The sequence below is a fragment of the Sciurus vulgaris genome (assembly GCF_902686455.1).
Source record: "Sciurus vulgaris genome assembly, chromosome: 10".
In the NCBI taxonomy this organism is placed as follows: domain Eukaryota; kingdom Metazoa; phylum Chordata; class Mammalia; order Rodentia; family Sciuridae; genus Sciurus; species Sciurus vulgaris.
The window spans coordinates 80,070,185-80,093,720 of record NC_136470.1 but is presented as its reverse complement, the minus strand read 5'-3'; the positions used below and the strand labels follow the sequence as shown (position 1 = coordinate 80,093,720).

Sequence of the window (23,536 nt, the reverse complement as noted above, 5' to 3'; positions counted from 1 at the left end):
AGAACATCTGGAAACTTCCCATAGAGGACACTACTGGGCCTAATGACCTTCTTACTTACTGTCTTTTTACTCTGGAGACCTCAACAGACAATGGCAGAAGCATGCATACCATCCTAGCATACCCTCCCACAGAGCCCAGCCTGGAGTGAGCCACCTTTTATAAACACACACACACACACACACACACACACACACACACACACACACACACAAGTACTCTTGGTGTCTGCCAAGAGTGAGTTCCCTTGACTATCACAGATCTGAGGTGGGCCTTGTCCTTGTCACTGGTAAATTTCTGTACATCCCCTGCATCCCTTTCCAAGGTGGCTACTAGTCTCCACCAGCAGATGGCACCCGGAGCTCTCAGACGACCGCCCGGGCCTCAGGCCTGAACTCCTGGCCTCCCCCACTCCCACCCTTGGAATGGGATAATTTGGGAGTCATCTGTGGGAGGGCTGCCAAGGCCTTAAATTTACTACTTGGAGCTTGGATAATCTTCCCCAGACGGAGCACTGGAGGGGAGAGAGGACGAAGGAAGGCAGGCAGGGTCTCCAGGGGCAGATCTGGTCAGGGCCAGGACAGATTCAGCTTGGGCAGCCAGAGAAGTCCTCACTGCAAGGCCATACCCTTAGGGGTGTCTGGTGCAAGTGTGGGTCACACCCTGGAAGGGGAAATACTTTCACTGGTATGAAAACCCGGGAGACCAAAGGGATTCTCTGACATAAGGGCTTCCAGATCCTGACCATCCCTCCCATTGCTGCCTCTGGCTCCTCTTCTAACCCCAGCATCAGTCTCACCTGCTGTGGGATGCCATCCCTGACCTGCATGCCTCCTGTCAAAATTCATCACTAATTTTCTTTTTTTCTTTCTTTCTTTTTTTTTTTTTTAGTTTTTTACTCTGAAATTTTCCAAACATACAAAAGTAGAGAATATAATATAACAAACCCCTTTGTTATCTATCACCAGCTTCAATAACTATAATAATAACCAGTGTTTTGCCAGATTTTTCATCTTTTCCTCAGCTTTTTTTTTTCTGAAATCTTTTATGGCAAATCCCAGACATTATATCATCTTACTGCAAAACACTTAAGATGACTTTTTGTCCCCTTAGAGTATATTAAAACCACCTAGACATCAGCATGCATCTCTACCTGATAAGGTCTGCTTTCTCTTTAACATAATCACCTGCCATTATCATATCTCACATTTATAATCACTCCTTACTATCACCTGGAGCCTCAGGGCACTTGGCTCCCTCTGGCATCTATCATAGTTCACCCAGTGTGGGGGATACTAGCATAAGTGTGGGTAACCCCCCCTCCACTATAGTTGGCTCCAGAGCAGGGACCAGACCCCAGTTATCCTAAAATTCTCATGGACCCAGAACAGCACCTGCTCAGAGTCCTGGAGAGTTAAAGCACAATAAAGAACAACACTCCAGGAAGTCACCTTTGTGGTCATCATGAGACCCCAGGGAAAAATTCCACCAGATGAAACTGAGGTCAAAGGAGAAAATCCCTCGGAGGTGGGTGTCACAAGACTTGTCCTTTTCTCTTGAGGTAGATAAGAGACACACGTAGACAGACTCTCGTCTCATGACTCTAGGAGCAGCAGAGACAGGGAATGCAAAAAATGTGGTGGTGCCAGCCGCAGAGAGGTCTGGAAATGCCTTCTTAATTGAGCCTTTCTGGGAGCCGCAGAGGCTGCCTGGAGGAGGGATGGAGAGAGGACAGTGGGTGGAAAAGCCAGGAGGGACGGCAGGACAGACCCTGGTGCTTTGATCCTGCCTCTTCTCTGGTGAACTTAGAAACCCCAAAGGCAAAACCCTCAGTTCTTCTGTAAAATTGTTATCTCAACAATGCCCATCAAGGGACAGGATTACTCTCTCCTTGGACGGCTCTGTCCATAGGAAAGTCTTTGCTCCCTGAAGCCCAAATCTATTTTTATGCAGATTTTTACCCATAAGGGCCACCTTGAACATATTTATTTGCTTTTACAGGAAATATGTGTGATAGGGATAAAGCTGGGAAACATATGCAGAACACTTATTAAAGGCTGAACATCTTGCATACATTAAACCCCAGGGATATTTTTGCTGTAGATGTCACAGTTCCTATGTGGCAGGTGAGAAAAGGGGGCTCGGAGAAGTGCTTAGCTTCCCAGGACACACATTCCACTGGGGTTCTGGTCTAGCCTCTTTTGGTTCCCCTTAGACAGCCAGAGCTGGGTTCTGCTCTTGAAGCTCTCTGGTCTCCAGGCTACATACTGATGTCTCCCTGGCAGCCCATCCTGCCCAGCTTCTGGGATGCACTCAGGTTGGCCTGAAGCCCTGAATAGTGAGGTCCAAGACAGGGATCTGAGTGTCCTTGTTTTGCTTGAAAAGCATTATGTGCCAGTCAGCAACTGGTGTACTTCATCTTTTGCTTGAGGAAATAACATGTGCTTGTGACCCCTTGATCCCTGGACTCTTGGGAGGGCTCTGGGTAACAGGAGTAGCACAGACTGTGCCAGAAGGATATCAGGACCATCAGTCAAGCCCTGAAACCAGTTTTAAGAGTGCTCTCTGCATCTATAGCTCTCCTGTTCCCAGGCCTCCACTCTTCCCAAGCAACCACTGACCCGGATGCGTGGAAGAGGATGCATCATGCTTTTCATGAAGTTTTATTTATTCTTTTGTGAATGGGTAATACTTTCTACACTCTCATGGCTGGAAGTTTTAACAATACCAAAGGTATAAAGTAGAAATTCTCTTCTCAATTCCTTGCTCCTTCCACTAGTTTCCCCCTCTCCTAGTAACCAGTGTTACTTGCTTCTGGTGCACCCACTCAGTTGTGCTCACAGAGAATACAAATAAGATGTATATGGGCATTTCTACTTTCTGTTTTTATACAAATGTCAGATTATTATATTCACTGTTCATGCCTCTCAAATACCATCCCCACTTTTGTTACCATATATCTTCAAGTTCATGATTGGGGTTAAAATTTACCCTCTACATGCCATAATGCCAGTGGTCCAAACCTGAACCCTAGCCTTTGCACCCAGCACAAAACAATGAAGCTTTCAGTCCATGCTTATGAAATAATCTCCATGTAGATATTAAGAGATGACTGTGGACCTGTTTTTGTTTACATTTCCCACTTACATTCTCCAGGAAGTCAAGACTTTGTACTGCTCTTGTGGGTATATAACCCTCACTTTACAAAGAAAAGGAATCATCCAGAGATGGAAATGATTTATTCAAATTAAGTTGCAACCCCCTTTCAGCTCCTTTGATTTTGTGCTTTGGAATTAGCCTCTGGAGTGGGGAGCATGGCTGCATTTCTCAATAGTCACTTCAATATACATGGAGGTACTCAGAAGGAGCCACATATGACACAGTAGTGGGACTCAAAAGCCTCCTTCCACCCTGAATGGAAGATGGAACCTGCACCAAATCATTTTTTTAACCTTTCTTTCAGCTTCTCTGGCGCAAAGCAGTGATAATTCAACTTGCTCTTAGGTTCTTAAGTGCTCCATGGTATTAAATACCTGGCATTAAACAGTACAAAAAATATATTAAAAAAATACCAACTTGTAAAGTGCTAGAAATGACACTCAGTCTTTGCCTAAGTATATTATGAGAAATGGGGAAGCTGGCCTCTGGGGGCTGTCTGCAGAGCCCAGGAGTCTAGGGACCTTCCATGATGTATGTGCAATCACCAGATTATACTGGAGAAAAGATCTAAAACAGACATAGTTTTAGAGCATTCATGATAAATGGTTCTTAACAAATTGAAGCTTATTATTTCTCTCCCTCATATTCTCAAAGAAGTGGTCTCTGCTTTTAAGCATGTTCCATTCCTGGAAACTCCATTGTAAAGGGAAATCCTACCCTGATTCTATGGTTCAGGGTCTCTCTCTTCAAACATATTCAGTCTCCTGAGGGAACTGAATGGATGAACGTGACGGGAAGGAGGGGTAGGTATTTTTAGACCATGTCAAACAAGAGAGGCAGAAACTGGAGCCTGCTTAAAATGATGCTCTATAATGAGAATGTGGTTTAGTGTAATGAACAATCAGTGCATTTATTGAATTGTGTAGCTAGCCATTGAAATTAAAAAAAAAAAAAAAAAAAAGAATAGTAAGGGTCTCGTTGAGACTGACACACAGCACTGGGCTGAGTGCCTCTAGAAGGTTCAGAAAATGGTTCCCCTCATGGAGTTCATGGTACTACCCAAAGCTTTCTCATCCCTTCACCTGGGCTCTTCTTATCCACCTCACACCTCCATCCAGTGTAAGGAACAACTGCCACTGACAACTTTCCTTCACAGTAAAGTGGCCTTGCAGTCATTTCTCCTCCAAGGAGAAGGGATAAAACATCAGGAAAAGCTGCACATAGTGGCATATGCCTGTAACCCCTACAATTTAGGAGGCTGAGGCAGGAGGATCACAAAGTTGAGGCCAGCCTGGGAAACTTAGTGAAATCCCATCTCAAAATAAAATAAAAAAGTGCTGGGGGTTATGACTTAGTGATAGAGTACACTGGGCTCAATCTCCAGTGCCACCAAAAAAAAAAAAAAAAGTCAGGAAAGGTCTTTGGGTCTCTTGGGTCTCTTGAAAAAAAAAAAAAAAAAAAAACCCACGGTCACCATGTGTGTAGAGCTTGGGAATCAACAGGATAGGCCTCCTCTCTAAACCTGAAGACCCAGGAAAACCAGAAGTCAGCTCATCAGTAAGTTAGCTGGCTAACCTCACAGGGTCAAGTCAGTTTGGTGTGCATTCCATGTCTATGATTTTAAATATCAAATTTAAACATTTAAGGCTTTGCTCTTTGAGAGATAGGTGGCTTTGGCTCCCAACTGAACTAATCAAGAAAAAGCAATGAATTCTTTGCCTGCAGTAGGGAGTGCATTCAAATGAGAGCTGGGGACCCTCTCCCCTATGGGGCAGGGGACTAGAACAAAACCACTGGAGCCTACCAGGAAGGAGCTGTTCTTTGGTCCCAGGTCTGGCAGCAAGCTCTAGATGGGCGTGTTTGGAGTTGAACTTGGGTCCTCCGTGGGTGAGCTGGCATACTTCTCTCTAGGGAAAGTACCAGAAAGGTTGGCTCAGAGAAACTGGCCTGGCATTCATCTTCAGGAGAGAGTGATCTGGCAGATACCATCTCTCCCCACCAACTTGGCAGGAGTCTGGGCCTGTGTGAGGAGGTGAGGAGTTCTTCTGGATCAGGCGAGCTTGCCTTCCTGCAGAGGAAAGCTACTGGCCAAAGGAGATGAGGACCCAGCTGCACACCCATTCATTGCTCCTCTCAAGACAGGTGGGTGGTGTGGCAGCGTCTATTTGTTGTCTCAACATTCATTCCCCCTTTCTTCCTTAATGATAGATGCTGATGGTATGGAGAGTGATGACAAGACTACATTCCCAGCCATCCTTGCGGCTGGCTGGCAAAAATCATCAGGTGGTTTTAAAGGGGACTGAATTAGTAGGTAGGACATCACATCGACCCTTGCCCTTCCAAATCTTCCTCTCTGGAGGATTCTGGGATGAGTAGGACTTAAGAGGGTATCTTGGTCCATGCCATTACAGGACCAATGGAAAAATCAGGTTCTAGGGCTGATGATGATTTTGTGGACTGCAGCCTGTCTTCAGATGTCTTCTTAGATGTGCAAATAAACCCCCAATTTGGCGAAGTCGTGACTAGGACTCCATTTCGACTAGCCAAACAGATTTTCTAACTGATAGAAACTGGGAAAGAAATTAGCTCAGGGGGTCACGGGAGATGCGCAAGGGCAGCTGTGGGAGGTGGGGGAGGAGGGAGGAGGTTGTGGGAGGGTTGCTAAGGGTAGGATGGGATTGTAAAGCAGAAGTCCTCAGTGTTTGGCACTGGCATCCTATGCTGTTTTGTGCACATGCCAGAGGCGCTCTGTGAGTTTTACCCCTAACACCTGCCCTCTGCCTTTCCACCCATGCATCCTGCGGGAAGCGACCGCACGTGTGCCGCTCACCTCCGCAGTGAAGCAGGGAGCCGCTGTGCTGCTACCTGAGAGTGCTCGCCGGATCCAATTCGTTAACTGGTTTTAGTCTGAGTCTTAAAACAACAGGCTTAAAGGAGAGAGATGTCACCGTATAGTAGGGGTCAATTTGAGCCCACTGTCTCTTAAAATCACAGGTGCGGCGCGGAAGGTGCTTCGTAGCCTCGGGGAGGAGGTGGCATCCCGGGCAGCGTCAGTTGCAGCGTGACTGCCCTTTGGACCCATAGGGGGCACTAAGGAACTACCGGATCTTGTTTCCTTTCCCGCGGAGGTCGCTGCTCAGACCTTCAGCCGCTCCTGACCAAGGGCAGAGGAAGGGACGGTGCGGGGCTGGGGCTGGGGCTAAAATCGGTGGGAATGAAATCCCCACCCTTCCGCATTCTGCTTGATCTAAAATGCAGAGCATCTGGTTTGAAAGTTCAGAAGACAATGTCCCCGTCCCCACTCTCCCATCACATACTGACAGCTGGACCTTTCCGTGCCTGGATGTTAGATTGGCACAGAAACCAGCCAGTCTGACGCAGTGACCAGCCGATCCTCGCCACTTGTTTAGCGTACAGGGAAATCGGAGGCGAGAAGGCAAGTGAGGGGTCCAGAGCAGCGCAGGGCGTCTGCGGCAGGCCCGGAGAAGAAGCCGCCCCTCGGATTTCAGGCTAGTGCTCTTTCCGCCACACCCACGCCCTGGCCACATTTGTTTTCTTTTCCGGCCCCTCGGGGACTCTGCAGGGCCGGGGGTCTGATGTGAACTGGAATCTGTTCAATTTCACCTCTCATTGCTCCCACCAGCTCGCCACTCTGGCTGACGGGAGGCAATTAGAACCAGACATCCCATAAGGGCATTCCAGGGAGATCTCTTAAAATTCCACAGCAGCTGGGGACTTGCCTTTTCCTGCGGGGATCATCTGGTGTGTAAATACCTAGTTGTGTAAGACACGGGGTGGGGGACGTGCTTCCACACACAATCTCTCTCTCTCTCTCTCTCTCTCTCTTAGTACACATTCACCCACAGAGAGAAAAACAGAAATATTCAACAATGGTTCTTTTCCTTTCTGCCTCCCAAAGAGGAAAGTTAGGAATTTACAGGATACCACTGGGAACATCTAATAGCTTACTTCCAGGGATGAGCTCTGTGTTTGTATTGGGCAGTGGGTGGCAGGGAAGGGAACAGGACATTGTTGGTTTTCTTACACCCCCTGCAGATGGCTCTCCCTCTATGCTGGCTTCTGGGGAGACAGCCAATGGGTGTTGGTGGCCAGTTTAGCTAATACACAATCACAGGACCCCAGCTGAAATATGTTGCTTCCCTTTACCTTTGGGGATGCCAAGGCTGTCTAAGACAAAATGGCAGAGTAAGGAACTCCAAGCTAAGACCACTGACCTTGATTCACCTGCCTTATGATTCCTGCAATATCTGAAATTGAACAGCAGACCCTGGATTATGAGCTGCTGGGAGTCCTCTCTGTTTCTCAGAGCTCCCATTTCACATTTGTCACTAGTATACCTGGCTTTGGCCAACAGTGTGTTACTGTATAAGCAGACCCAGAAAACCTTAACTTAGCTGTCACTTAAAAATTGCCACGGTATTTTGAAGGCAAACGGAAAACTGGAACCTGAATGAACACCTTCCTACTGGATTTGTGGGAGGCTGGAGAAGGTGGAAGAGACATCCTTCTGACATGTCTGCGTACCCCATAGGTTGCAGAGTTTGGGGTCAAGACCATGTCTTCTGTTTCCTAGCCTGGGATCTTGCCTCCACTTGACATCTTGCCTCCACTTGACATTCCTCCCTTTGAGGTTAGATATTGGCTTTTATATCCCATTTATAAATAAGGATAAGCCAATTTTTAAAAATTAAATCAGCTCATGATTACCATGATTTTTATTAGACATGGCCAGTAACTCTGACTACCTTTTAAAAATATGTCTGGGGTTGGTGGTTAATTGGCGATTAATCACCAATCCATGTATTGTGTGATTTCAAGTTACCGATTGACTTTCCCTCCTGTGCTTTCCATTTCCACAGGTCTCTGCTTGCTGGTATCCTTCAGATCTTTGTCTGAGCCCCAGATGTGGCAATCTTTACCAGACTGACACTCCGGGAGAGAAGAATGAACTCACCAGGTCATTTTGTTGGTGAGTGCATTCATTTATTTACTTCTTCAACACTAAATAATTGCTGGTAATAGGAATCATGCAAGGTGCTGGTGAGAGGCTTTGGGAATAGAGGGCTGAGAACTTGGGCTTGAGGAATTTAAACTTTGGTACAGGAAGACAGCAGCACATGCCTATGAGTAGACTAATGCTAAGACCTAGAAGAAGCCCCACAAGGGAAGAAAAGGTGAAGTTAGTGCCGGGGAGAGGAAGTCACTTCTGTTGAGAGTGGGTAGGGGACCAGTCAGAGAAGAGTTCCTGTTCCTGAAAGTGGTGAAATTGAATTTGTACAGAGAAGGATGCGTAGGCTCCTGACCTACAGGGTGAGGGAGGAGGGTAGGTTCAGATCATTCTAGATGTGGGATGGTAGGCAGGAGGGAGAGTGATGGTATGTTTAGTAAGGAGAGGATCAGTTTTGCTGGTTGCCCTGGTCAATTGGGGTCACCACTTGGATGATCCTGGTTTCCACGTAGAGGTTAGGCATCAGGAATGAGAAAGCTGCCCTGACTTTCCCAGTGGGCAAGTTGTGTAGACAGACCTACTACCCTTGAGAAAGGGGAGTGGAGCAGTTTGTACAGGGGGGTGAGAGACAAGAGTGAGCTTGCAACATGTGACCAGGCCACCTACCTAGCCTCTCTCTACTGTATGCACACACGACTCTGTCTCTCCCATTCCTTTAGCATGAATCCATGTGCCCTAAAAGAGACCTGCAGTATCCTCTGTTTAAATGGGCATAAATCCACGGCAACCCCTAAGCAGAATTAAAAACCTTGCTGTGTTGAAGGGAGCTCTATTTTTCCTTTCTATAAAACTGGAGAAGTTTGAAGAAACCTCCAAGGTCATCAATTGCAACATCTACTTGATCCTTAGATTTCCCCCATTGCTCTTCTGCTGGGTGATTGTCTATTTTGTGCTTAAATATTCGCAGTGATGGAGAGTTCACCTCTTCAAGCGGCAGTGCATGCACTGGTGAGACATGGAGTCAGGGACAGAGCCTGCACCACCCTTGCTGGTTAAAACTGGAACAAGACACCTACCTGTTTGTGCTGACAGCATTGAAAGAGGAAGATTCCCTACTCCAAGCATGTGAGCTTCCCAGAAGGTTTCTGGAGTAAAAATCTGGTATGAATGACTGGTTTGAGCAGCACTTTACAGTTCGCAAAGAGCTTTCTCAGGCTTTATTCATCTCATGTCCGCAACACTGTGTGGACTGCATTTCCATTTTATGTCTCAGAAAACATCCCTGGGATGAACACTGAATCAAGATCGATGCCAGGACCCTGGTCCCATTTCTTCTGGTTCTAGATCCTGGACTTAGCAAACCAGCTAAGGAGGGAGGAAGTCCCTAAACACCAGCCTGGAGATATTGTTTCCTTTCATTTTAAAAACGCATGATGGGCTGGCCACAGTGGTGCATGCCTGTAATCCCAGCAACTCGGGAGACTGAGGCAGGAAGATCCAAAGTTCAAAGCCTGCCTCAGCAGTGTAGCGAGGCATTTGGCAACTCATCGAGACCTTGTCTCTAAATACAATATTTTTAAAAAGGACTGGGGATGTGGCTCAGTGGTTAAGCACCCCTGGGTTCAATCCCCAGTACCAAAAAACAAACCCAAACAAAAAAACATGATAGGTATAAAATTAATTCAATCAAAGGGGCCAGATGGCGTTGTGCTTGCGTGTGCACATGCACAAGTGTGAGCATGCACGTGCCCACGGGGTCCTTTATGTTAAGTAGAAATGCATGGCCAACAGATTTTCTCCTCCTGTTTCTCTCTTAGGAGTACAGTCAGGGCCCTGGTCTCAGAGTCAGCTGCAGGGGTAGAAGCCCAGTGCACCCAAGGACACCTTATTTGTTGACCAGTGGAGCTAGTGTGTCAGGAGGGGCAGGAAAACTACAGACCTCCTCGTTGGTAGGAGGATTAATACTGAGAGGCATTGTCCTATAGGTTCTTTGCCAGTGTCTCCTGTGACAGAGGAAGGCAAGCTTTCAGACACCTCCATCACAGATCACCATGAAAACATGTTATTGCCATCCTTTGACTTCTCTGTTGTGACCTTTAATTCAGGACTTTATGCATCTGCCTAGGTGGGGGTGATCATAGAGGCATCAGCCAACCAGTTGTTCCTAAAGGTCATGCCCTGGTCTAAAAGGGGGAATATAAAACATCACTTATGGTCTCCGAATTGGCAGGAGGGGCTGAAGCGTAGAGATGAAGGGGTGCAGGCAGACCTGGAGCAGCAGGCTTTGTTACCCTGACAGTGTGTCTCTCTGGGAGTTTGTGGTCCCAAGTCAAGTAAGCTCTAGGCCAGAGTCAAGAGGCTGAGAAGGGCCTCTCCGGGCCACCTGGCTCAGAAAGTCTCTGAGGAGCTGAGATTCCAGAGTCGACATGGGAAAGAAAGCGAGTTCTCTGGTCCACTGGCTGAGGGAAGGTTGAACCAAGGATGGTGTGACCTTGAGAATAGCGGGAAGAGAAGAAAGGGCGTCTGGCCTCAGAGCAGTCCATGTCAAGGCTGTCAGGGCCAGCACACAAGGTCCCTCTGCTTAGCTCGTGGGAACCTGACTTGGGGAATGGACTCGCTCAACATGGCTCTGATAACTGGTGACAAAGCTGACTTTTAGAATGAGGTGTTCAGATGGCAGCTAGGAGAGGACTAAAGGGAACCTAAGAAGGTCCCCAAGGAGAGGGGGCACGGTCTAGTCTCTCATAGTGAGGAAGATGGTGTGCACTTGGGCGATGGGGAACAGAAGTCCCCTCTCAGAGAGCAACAAGGTCACCAGGCTGGGATGCCCTGTGATTCCAAGAGAACATGGCAGAAGACTCCCTGTAGAACTCTGGGGAAAACTGCTCCAACATGAAACTACTGGAAAACAAGCATTCAAGGCGTCAGATACAAATCTCCAGGATGTCAAGACAGATCAAAAAGAATACTGTATGGAAGACCAAAGCCACCCAGGGGCTGGGCTTAGGAACTGGTGGGGCTGGTGATCGTGTGCGAGGAGAGAGAAGGTCAACCCACTCACAAGTGCAGTAGGAATCCATGAGGGGCTGTCCTACAGGGCACCCGCCCAGGGAAGTGTAAACAAAAGACCTGGGTTCAAGTTGGTCTTAACCACTGACCAGCTGGATGACCCTGAACTGGTCACAGCACCTATTTATCACTCAGTTTCCTCAATTGTAAAATGAGAAGAATGCTCCTTACCTTCCAGGGTGATTGGGAGTGAAATGACATGGAAAATGTGGAAATGTCTAACAGAGTTCATTCATTTCCATGTTGGTTTGTTAATTCATCCATTCAGCAAGCATGTGCTATGGACCTGTGATTTGCCTAGAAAATAGTAGGCACTCGATCAGTGTTTTAGAATAAAAAAACATAAAGCAGGAATGGAAAATGAATTCCAATTGTATGCCTTTGAAGTCTGGAATAATCCATAAGTATTAGGGAAGTTGGTAAATGGAACCATCAAAATGATCAATGAGTTGTTTGTTATTCATCGTTTTGGGAAGAGGTTGATGGAGAGATCTAAGCTCTTCGCTGAACACTGCTACTGGCAAGATTAAATGGAGGGGAGGCTTGGACAGATGTCATCCAGAGACACATAATGGCTCTCCTTCAGTGAAGAAGAAAGGCAGAGGCCCAGGATTTCACAGCCTGAGCATGGGCTATTGAAAGCAGCTCTGTAACACTTCTTCCCCTAGTGTAGGGGGCTTGGGGTCCTACTCTCTTAGCCAGAACATTGGACACAGAAGTCTCCTCTAAAGAGGTTTTAACCCATTTCTTTCTCCATTTGGGATCCTTAGATTTTTAGGGCATCCATGAATATTGCAGTACATTTTTGTGACCTATTTTAAAAATTTCAAACATCCTGTAAGAAATCACATGTCCCCACAATGAGGTTTTATTTGGCTAGAATAATATCAACCAGTCGTGTTGATCAGAGGCTCTGGTATGTGCTTTGATCAATAAAGAAGGGAAGTAAAATAAAGGCGGCTGCTTAATAAGTTCAGTGTGTTTAGAAGTCAAAATTCTTTCAAACACAGGGCATAGAGCAGTTAAGGATGTAATTTTTTAAAAATTGAAAACATTGATAACCACCACTTCAATCCAATCCTCTCATTTCCCAGTGAAAGACTCAGAGGTCAGAGAAGCAAAGAAAGTTGCCTAAGGTTACAGAGCTGGTCGGTGGCAATGCCAGACCTAGAACCCAAGTCGCCCGGCCCCTAGGCTGCTACTGCATCTCAGTGTTCCTGAGCATGGATTTGAAATCTGCAAGTCACTTTCTGCAGTCATTGCCAAGGTGTCAAAGGAAAGATGCTAAGCAGCTTTTCCTCGGGCTGCTCCTCTTCTGATCCAGCTGCCTAATGTGCTATTGGTTCCGCCGGTGTTTGTCTGGTGGAACTTCCCAAGGCAGGGAGAAGACAGACGGACAGGAACGCCCTGGGAGGTTCTTGCAGGAGATGAACATCCTCTCTTTATCTTCAAAGCAAATGCTCAGGACAGGAGACTGCAGTGCTTCCCAGAATTCAGGCTAAAGCAAAACACAGATGACATATCAGCCTGGCATCTCAGCCAGGGGTCGCTGAGGAAGTTGCTTATCGGAAAATGAGGTGGGGGTTACCTAAGAAATGTCTCCTGTCTGAGAAGGAGGCACAGGGGTGAATCTAGGTTTTCCTACAGGGAATTATGCATAGGGACCTAAAATTGTGAGCTGTTGAAGAAAGGAGTTTAGTTGAAATTGATAACCTAGAGGAAAAGGTTATTAATAAATCACAGGGCACATTTTAACCTTTCAGTAGGTCTAAGGACCCGGAAGTTGGGTATGATGGATTTAAGTTCACAGTGGGCCAAGTGGCCATACATGTTCATTTGGGAAACAGATGGTTCATGCAGTAACTTCTAATGAACATATTTGAAATACACGATCACTTTTTCTGTTTTGGGAGACTTTTAAAATTTAATAAAATATCCAGTCTGGATCCCTTTGGGCTGTTCCTCTCTCTAGTTTCCATAGATCTGAGATTCCATCCTGGTCCTGCTTTCTTCCCCTGCAGTTGACATACTCTGATTCCAACTGAGCAAGCTTCATAATCTCACATAACTTTTGACTAGAAGCACGTGACCTGGAAATAATCACACAGTCCCACTTTTTGGAGCTCCAAATTCCTTTGGAAACCTAAAGGGCTATTCAAACCCAAACATCACTCTCGGATGTCCTCAGCCCTCATCCCACACCATCTGTCAATCAATCCCTGATGGCAAACTGGGTGTTGGGGTGGACATGGCAGGAGCAGGGCCATGGGCCGGCCCCTTAACCCTGGCGGCCAGAGGGCCAGACTGTTCAGCACTTAGTAGGGAAATTAGAAAGTAGGAAGTTCTTTTTCACAATAACTAGGGACTTAATTACTTTTCAACAAATATTTAGTAACATAAAAAACTACCAAACTGCAGATACGAAAATAGTCTTTTAAGTAGGAAATAGTGTTCTCCTGAATGAATACACGTATGCCAGAAATCCAGGGGTCAGCACTGCAATGTCTTCTCTGCCCATAAGCAACCCACGCCAAATCCTATGGGGCCCTATTGCCTCTCGATTATGCCTGCTTCTCTGTGTCTACCTCCGTCATTTAAGGCAGACACCATCTATCTACAGTCAATAGCCTCCTGATTAACTGACTGTATCGACTCTTGCCTACTCCATGTGGCAGCCACCTGGATCTTTCAGAAAAATAAATCTGATTACTCCAACTCTGGTAGTTCTAAATCCCACAGGGGCATCCTGTTCCTGCTCTTAGAGTCAAAATCTTTCACTGTGCCCTGTTGGACTCTGCATGCCCTGTTATCAACCCACCTCCTGGACCCTTTTTGCTCCAGCCATGTTGCTTTTCTTTCATTTTCTCAGATTCCCTAGGGTTCCTCCTACCACAGGGCCTTTGCATGTGCTGCTTCCACCAACAAATACCTTTCTTTCCCCTCTTAACATGATTAAAACTTACCTATCCTTTTTTATCAACCTATGTATAACTTCCCTGGGAAAAAACTTTCTCCACACCTGTTCTACATTAAAGTCTCTCTACATTCTTTTGTTGGTACATTAGAATTGTACATAATGGTGGGTACATTAAACTCTCCATTTACATGTATTTAGAGCTCTATGCACATCATCACTTTTAAAACCCTAAAGATGATTCAATTTTAATTTTGTATACAATTACTTGATCAATGTCTAACTCCACATTAACAGCGAGCTTATGAGGACAGGAAAAATAACTGTCACATAGTAGTAACAGACATATCAGACAGAATGAAGGGATGACTTCATGCTTGTCCCATAGTAGGTGCCCACTGGAAATGGGAAGAAGAGAAGTGTTAGGAGTCAGGAGAGTGGGTTCTGGTCCCTGTCTCTCCACTATCTCGCTCCACGCCTCTGTCTTGGGCAAGGCCTGCCCCTCTCTAGGCAAAGCTCTCCCACCCACCGTGTGGGCTGAGCTGGTGTACCTTGCTGCATGGGGCCTGAAGGGTCTGAGGTAGGATCCTTGCTCCACCACCTTCTGGCTGTATGACTTTGAGCATGATGTTCTCTTGTCTGAAATAACTTATTTAGTGTCTCTCCAAGTTCTCAAAGTTTGGAGATCTCTATGGGTCTGAGCAAGTTGGTGGCAATGGGAATGAAGAAGATGGATGAAAGACAGTTTCAACCAGGTGATGAGGTGAAGCAAAACAATGGTTCTCAAAGTTTGGTCCCAGGACCAGCAGCCTCAACAACACCTGGAAACTGTTAGAAATGTAAATCTCCAGTCGGATCCGGAGGACTGAATCAGAAACTACCAGGGTGGGTCCCAGGAAACTGTTTTGGTTTTGTTTATTTATTTATCTTGTGGTACTGAGGATCAAAACCAGGGCCTTTCACATGCTAGGCAAGTGCTCTGTCACTGAGCTACATCTCCAGCCTTGGAAACTGTGTTTCAAGGTGCCCTTTAGGAGATTCAGATGCATGCTTGAGTTTGATTAGGGGCTGAGGGTGAGGGAGAGGGACATGTCGAGGGCAGAGGACATGTGCTAGAAGGCACGTGCAGCCACATGGAACTATCAGAGAGCATGAATTGCCTTTCTCCTAAAAATATCAACCCCAGACCTATAGGAGCTGTCTGTAAGGTACAGGGGTGAGGGGGTGGGGTGCTTGATGTAGGTCATCTCTGACAGAAGACCCACCGTTACAAGGGACGTTTGGAAAATTATAATCAGGGAGAGACTTACATGCTGATTTCATGAGATATCCCAACACAGCTTGAAACAGGACAAGGTCCTGGGAAAAGGGACGAGCTCATGCACCTGTGTCCTGAAACATCTGGCCATCCCAGACGCAGGGAGTCAAACAGCACTGGAGAGACTTCACTGCTTCCTTTCTCCGGAAACATCCAGAGCCTGAGTGATCCATTTGTGCCTGAGAGATCCCTTTCCTAATAAGGACCCCACATAGGCCCTGTGCAGCCTCAGGAATGCTTTCTGTTCTTGCCAAAATCATCACAAATTTGAGTAGGTAGGACCTGGAGGAGATATGCAAACACAGCCCCACCCACATCCCAGCAAAGAAAAGAGTTTTCACAATAGATCCTCATCTGATTTCTCCTCTGTGTTGTCACCAACAGGGGTGCCCAGGGTGCCATTGTAAAGTCCCAGACCTGGGAACACAATTAACTCTTTCCTCACACTGTATGGATTGATGTTTTGTATGTGCTTTGGCCACATTCCTATTGTGTTTGCTTGCTTTACACAGTGTGTGTGTGTGTGTGTGTGTGTGTGTGTGTGTGTGTGTGTGTGTGTTGACAACAGCTATCTCTGTTTTTTTTTTTTTTAAATACTCTTTGCACATGGCAAAGTTTTTTTCAAGGCATAATACTATCCTCACCATCGTCATCATTATAACTATCTAAAAGCTAATGTTCAGTGGGCGTGATCTCTAGAAGAGGAAGCTAGAGTAGTATATTCATTGATTTGCACATTTAGTAAACATTTATTGAGCATACCATAGGCGTCAATCATTGTTCTGGGTACTATAATACAACAGGAAAGGCCCAGCCCTTGGGCACTTATATGCCACAGGGGAAGGCATATAGAAATGATCAGGCAAGCCTATAGGACATCAGACTGCTCCATGTTCTCCGATGAAACAAAAGGAAGCCAAAGAAACAGTTAGCAAAGTTCAGGGGATGGGCGCCGCTTTACACCAGGGAGTGAGAAGACCACGGTACTAAGGAACCTGAAGGAAGCAAGGTGGAGGCTCCTGCAAGATCCAGGGGAAGAGCGTGAACCCAGAGGGAATGCTGGGAGTCCACTGGAGCCTGTCAGCCAGGGGTGGGCCTGGGTGGAGGAAGGGCTGGCCAGAAGAGTTGATGTGGATTCAGGGAGGTAAGAGAAAAGCCACCGAGAGGACTTTGTCAGACACTCACATAAATCGCTTTCGACTGTGAGCAAGGTGGCCAGCGTGGATTTACACTCAGGGATTTTAGGGCCTGATTTCCAGGTTTTAAAAGAAGCTATTTGGAAAGAGGAGTAGCAGGGCAGGAGAGGAAGCTGTGAGACCAATAGGAGGCTCTTGGAATAATCCACATGGGAGGTCAGGGGGCTCATTCAGGGCGGGAGCAGAGAAGTCGGGAGCAGAGAGGCCGAGGAGGGAGACAACAGGATTGGCTGTGGGCGGCTCTACATTTTTGGCCTATGCAACTGGGTATGGGATTGTCTTTAACTGAGATGGGGAAGACTGAGGAGCAGTGAGGGAAGGACCATTGGGAGCTCGGTCTGGGAACTTGAACTTGGGAAGTCAATAATACAGGCTGAGGATAGAATTTGGAAAGACATTAATACACTTTTAGTTTAAAACCCAAAGACAATACAGAAATCTTCTAGTGATGCTCTGAAAGGTAGGATGAAGGGGTAGACCAAGGTAGACCAAGGCTGGGGACACAGATGGCCTCCACGGCCATGGAGCTGAGGAGGAAGGGCCCACAGCACAGAGGTGAATGAGGAGAACATGCAGAGATGAGAGCAATTTAGGAGGTAGCATCTACAGGACAAGGTGGCATGAGTTGATGTCAAGGTTGACAAAAGAAGGTCAGCTCAAGCCATGTCTCCGTCAGGACTAGCTCATGAAGATGCACCACCATCACCAGACACAGTGAAGTAAATTCCCACATGTTCAGGCCATGCCCCATTCCAAACTCACGCCCAGGACATCCAAACTACAGGGTCCCGGAGGCACTGAGGCAGTTATTTCAAGTTCTGACTATAGGTAAGACACAAGACACGTCACCCATTTGAATACTACTAACAACCCTTAAGCTCGAGTTTGGGCTTGACCCGCTGCATGGATAAGCACCGAGCAGAGTCCTTCCCACGCTGCTGTTCTGCCACTATCTTAACTGGCAGTGGCTTGCTCTCCTGCTAAAACTTTCAAGCCCTCCTTCTGTGCCGTATCCATTACACAAAGCAATACATAATGGACTAGACAGGATTATTGGCCCAAATGACAAAACCAGATGTGATATGGAAGAGGATTTTCTAGAACCACACGTACCTCAGGCCTCCCACAGCTGTTCATTGTAAACAGGAAGAATCACACCAGGGGCTCCACAGTGGGTAACGTGGGGTGCAAAGTCAACCCTCCACCAGCCTCTGGGTGTGGGAAGTCGCCAGAAAGGATGCCTTGGGTCTGGGTTTCTGGCCCTGGCAGCCTCTCACAGTTGCTGTAGGATGTGATTTGCAGATGCTGGGGCTGCTTTCTGGATGATGGTGTGGTGGAAAACGCTGCCTGGGGACCTGGGCCCCAGTCTTGAGCTGTCGTTCCTGAATCCCAGGATTTGGGCCAAGTGAGCCTCTACTCTGAGCCTCCGTGTCCTCATCTTCATGGTGGGGATAATAGAGTCCTTTTCTTGGCATGTCTTTGTCAGGTTTTTCATGAGGATTTATGTTGTTCTCATCAAATGGATTGGGAAATGGTTGTTTCTCCTCCATTTTTCTGTAAGTGTGTGTAACATTAATACTATAAATTTCACAAATATTTGACAGAACTCACCAGTGAAACCATCTGGGCCTAGAGTTTTCTTTGTGGACATGTTGCCAAATAAGATTATTAATTGAATATTTTTGAAATATTATTACTATTATTTTTTTAAATTTTTTGGTGCTGGGGATTGAACCCAGGGCCTTGTGCTTGCGAGCCAGGCACTCTACCAACTGAGCTATATCCCCAGCCCCAAAATAATATTTTTATTAATACTATTGAAATTGAGTTTTTTAGGTTTTTTTTTTTTTTGTTCTTTTTGAGTCAAATTTGTTTTGTTTTTCAAGGAACTTGTTTCTTAAAACAAATGGTTGACACTATTGGCCTATAGTTCGTAGTATTTCCTCATCATCCATCTGGGGCCTATGGAATCTGGAGGACCCCTTCCTTCATACTTGAAATTGGTCCTTCACATTTACTCTTTTTTATGATTGACATTAAGAAGAATTTATAAATTGTATTAATTCTTTCAAAGAACCAACTTCTGGCTTTGCCAGTTTTCTCTATTTGAATTTTTTTTTAATCTCTTTGCTTTCTGCTCTTATGGTTATTTCTTTTTTTCTACTTTAATTTTATTATGCACTTCTATTTCTAGTCTTTTAAAGTGGAAACTTGCATCATTGATTTTAAACTTTTTTCCTTTTTAACATAAGCATTAAAAACTATAAATTTCTAAGTACTGCTTTCTTCAGTTGCATAACATAAATCTTTCTATACTGTATATTATCAGTCAGTTCAAAATACTAATTTCCCTTGTAATTTCTTCTTTGACCCACATCAAAGTATGAAAGTATATTATTTAATTGCTAAATATCTAGGTAATTTTCTAGATATTGTGATTGATTCCCATTTCATCAATTTAGGGAACATTTCTATAAGACTTCAATTGTTTGAAATGTATTGGCATTTATATTTAGGAATCAACAAATATTTGATCTTGGTGAAAGTTCTATTTACAGCTAAAAAGGATGTGAATTTTACACTTACTGATATGGAATGGTCTCTAATATCAATTCAGCTATGTGTGTTTGAATCTATATCTTTATTTCTGCATTGTTGTATAATTATTATGTTATTACTGAGAGAGAGGTTCAGAGAAGCTTTTAAAGCATGTCAGAATATGGCTTTCCCAGTGCAAATTCCTCTAAGGTTTTTTAGTGTGCTTGGGATAAAATTCAATCTCAGAATCAAATACTACCTATTCCCCTCTCCCTTCCCTTCCCTTCATTTTCCTTTGTCTAATCCAAAGGACTTCTATTCTTCCCCTCCCTTGTTGTGGGTTAGCATCTACATATTAGAGAAAACATTCAGTCTTTGGTTTTTTGGAATTGGCTTATTTCACTTAGCATTATATTTTTCAGTTCCATCTATTTACCAGTCAGTGCCATTATTTCATTCTTTATGGCTGAGTAATAATCCTTTGTGTGTATATATACCATATTTTCTTTATCCATTCACCCATTGAAGGACACCTAGGTTGGTTCCATAGCTTGGTTATGTGAATTGAGCTGCTATAAACATTGATGTGGCTGCATCACTGTAGTATGCTGATTTAAGTCCTTAGGGTAGAGACCAAGGATTGGGAAAATCAGATCAAATGGGGTTCCATTCCAAGTTTTCTAAGGAATCTCCATACTGCTTTCCAGAGTGGTTGCACCAGTAGCCTTTCATCTGAATACATGACCAGGGTAACTCTGCAACATGTACAACCTGAGGAATAGGATCCTAATTAGAATAAGTTATACTCCACGTATGTATAATATGCCAAAATACATTCTACTGTCATTTATAACTAAAAAGAACAAATAAAATAAAATAAAAAGAATCAAATCCTATAAGAGACTGCATGATCCCTCAGATCCCTTCTGTTCCTCCCCAGCCTCCTCCCTACCCTACACACTATTTATATGGCAACCACTCTGGCCCTTTTTTTGTTCTCTGAGTTCTCCAAACCTATTTCCACCTCAGGATTTTTGCACTTGCTGTTGTTCTTCCTTTTGCAGATGACCTCATGGCCGCCTCCATCATGAGCAAATGTCCTTGCCTAAAAGAGGCCTTCCACAACCTGTCTGGAACATTCTTTATCACATCACCCTGTGTAGAACTTTTCATTATCAGAATTAATCACTTTCATTAATTACCTTATTTATGGTTTGTATGCTGGTTTTGTTTAATACTTCACCCCCAAAGCTGAGAGTAGAGCTGGTTTGTAGTGGCTTTTTAATAAATACTTGTTGAATAAATGGATGTTAGGTGGGCAAGCAGCATTTGATGTCATTCAACATGGTCTATCTTGTTTCATTGTTGTTTCTGTTTTGATATTATGACTAGATTGTGAGGTCTTAAAAAAAAGGGACTCATTCTGTTTTATCTTTGTATCTCTGACACAGAAGAGCAATTGCACAGTAATTGATTGCTGAACATACCTCTGGGTGTTTACACGTCTGTCAGCGGCCACTTCACTCCATCTCTCTTCTCAAGCAACTAAACTAGAGTTCGGCATAAGATCTTGTACATAATACATACTCAGCATATGTGCATAGAAATAAAGAAGATGGGACGTAGTAAGAAACTTGTTACACCTCTGATGAAAGCATTGACTACAAATTTCAAACCTGAGGCTCCAAAGTCAAAACGTCAGAAAGGGTCTCCTTGCCCTTTTGTTAACTGGAAAAGTCAGAGGGGCTTCATTTCCTTAGTGGATGGTTCCTCTCGCCTTCCACAGGCGCAGGAAGCAGGGGCTGTGGAAATGACTTTAGAAAGTCATGGTGTCTTTCCCCAGAACCCCGCGGTATAGAATATATGCCATGGCAGTTGCCCAGGAAAAATGGCGACCGAAGCACTTTCATGTACCTGTGATTAGCTGTGAAGGCTTAACTGTTTCTTCAAGATTTGTTGGAAATGAATACGTATGTGAAGAAGAAAGATGAGAAAAGTGAAGCACAGACCAAAAAATCATTCTCACCTCAACTGCTGAACATACAGTGTTTATTTCCTTAAAAAGATTCAAATTAACCTGGAACTTTAAAACAAAACAACTTCATCATTATCGTGTGGGCCACTGAGTTTATCAGGACTTCTAGAGCTTCCTTCCAGCCGAACCTCAAGCTCCTTATCTAACGGCTCCTTCTCTTGTCTCCTCTTGTGCCTGGCTGCATGCTCCCCCAAGGCTGCACTCAGCAAAGGGCTCTGGGGTAAAACTGCATGTTTGGAAGCTGTACTGTTTCTGCCTGAGATGGATGAATATGGAAGTAGCCTGTGTTCCCGACCCAGGCCACCTGCACCAACTATAGCTGTACAGATCATGGCAGAGGCTGCCTATGTTCCTCCTCAATATCAACTGCCTCACTTTGTCCACAATGGGTTTAGGTCAGGTTTTGACATATAATATTAACCAACCAAACCATTCAAGGAAAGTAGGGTTTTGTTGTTGCTGCTGTTGGTACTGGGGATTGAACCCAGGGGCCTTAACCACTGAGCTACATCTCCAACCCATTTTTATATTTTTTGCTTAGAGACAGGATCTCACTAAGTTGCTTAGAACCTCACTAATTTGCTGAGGCTGGCCTTGAACTTAGATCCTCCTGCCTTAGCCTCCGGGGTCGCTGGGATTACAGGTGCACACCACCACACCTTATTCACATTAGGTATTATAAAGGGTGGAAAATCTACTGCAATGTACTTCCTCAGGTTGAGATGTAAATGGAGAGATGTGAACATTAGTACTAACCTACTTTGGACTCTACACCTGTACTATATTCTAGCAGTAAAAACGAGCAAATCCTATATGTAGAAATGAAGCCTAACCAGTGCTCTCAAAGCAGCGTAGGAAATGACGATGATTGCAGACTAAATCAGAATTCATATGTGTATCACTTGCCCATCAGAGTGAAATACAACTGCAGGATTCATAAACTAAAGACCTCTGGTGTCACATCCTACAAAATGAGATCTAGAATTTTGAAGATAAAGAAACTGGGTATATTTCCTGTTGTATATGACTTTCTAAAAGGTATATTTTAGGAGTATAAGAAGTATATTCATGATGTGTATCACATTTGGATTCACCAGCTTAGTTTAAAATTAAAGAAAGAGAGTAATTTACCAGAAAAGTCAAAACTGAAAGGGCCTTCACAATCAGATTGTCCAATATTGTCTTCAAAATAAGTAGGTTCCCAAGCTGGGATTTCTGGATGCCAGTTCTTGGTTTCGAGCCAGGTCCCTGCAGTATATTGCATCATCTTGCAAACTTACTAATCAGGCCCATTGCCAGGCCCCATCCCTGGAGGTTCTGAGTTGGCCAGGCAGGCCTGGGAACCCGTGGATTCAAGGTGCTCTCCCAGACATGGTATCCAAGGAGTCCGTGATGCCAGACTTGCCCTGTCCTTCATCACTATGGATTCCAGAGTGAGGATGGAAATGGGATTAAAGTCCATCTGCTCTGGAAATGAGCCTCTGTGTTATAAGGGACACTGGGGTCCCCAGTAGTTGTTTAAAACCTTCAGTTTATAGGTGATACTCTTATGGTGCCATCTATAAAAATCAACTCAAGTCAACCTGATTTATTTATTTATTTTCTTTCTTTCTCATTCATATCACAAATATTCACTGAATGCCTAATCAGTCAGGTCTGCTGATAAGACCAGTGAACATCACAGGAACATTCTCAGTGTGCCTGGAGGAAGAGCAGGATATTGGGAGGCATCCAGGAGCAGTACCTGTTCCGATTTGGGGGAGCCGACTGATGCTGGTGAGCGAGCTGACATTAGTCCTGTGAGGGCGAGAGACCTATATTAATCTATCCTCTGGGGATGAACACATTTCCACTTCAAACTAAAGAAAGGAAAATAATAATTCTGGGAAAGCAATGAGGCCGCCAGGACCACCTGTCACAGAAGCCATCAAAGTAATTCAGCACACAATGTTAATTTCTTAGTGTTGGTAACTGCCCTGTGGTTCTATGAGATGCTTATATCAGCGAAACTCTGAGAAGGGATAAGGGGACTCTCTGCACTATCATTGAAACTCTGCTACAAATTTAAAATTATTTAAAATAAATCATTTAGAATAGAGAAGCCAGGGGACAAACCTCAGGTAGTGACTGTGGGGATAGCCAAGGTAGGCACATTTGAGAGAGATTCAGGTGATGGAATGAAGAGAAGTAAGAGACTGAGTGAAAGGGAAGATGAGGGATAGAGATAGAGACAGAGAGGGTGGTGTCTGAGAGGAAGGATAATGGAATCAGATGTGGACATGGTGACTTGGAGGTGCTGGCCAGAGCTTTAGGTGGTGATGGTTGCAAGAACATTGGATA

The 23,536-nt window shown here is 45.0% G+C and overlaps 2 long non-coding RNA genes across 2 annotated transcripts; one reads left to right on the top strand and one right to left on the bottom strand.

The window, feature by feature from the left end:
* Positions 1-1,549: 1,549 nt before the first annotated feature.
* LOC306670831 lies at positions 1,550-15,584 on the bottom strand. The gene is made up of 4 exons (XR_013766505.1): positions 15,420-15,584; positions 11,367-12,693; positions 4,962-5,064; positions 1,550-1,707 (listed from the first exon to the last, which is right to left on the bottom strand). It is a non-coding gene; the product is annotated as an uncharacterized lncRNA (long non-coding RNA).
* On the top strand, positions 4,913-9,695 carry LOC306670832. Its single transcript, XR_013766506.1, has 3 exons — positions 4,913-5,299; positions 8,038-8,147; positions 9,094-9,695. It is a non-coding gene; the product is annotated as an uncharacterized lncRNA (long non-coding RNA).
* Positions 15,585-23,536: the final 7,952 nt, after the last annotated feature.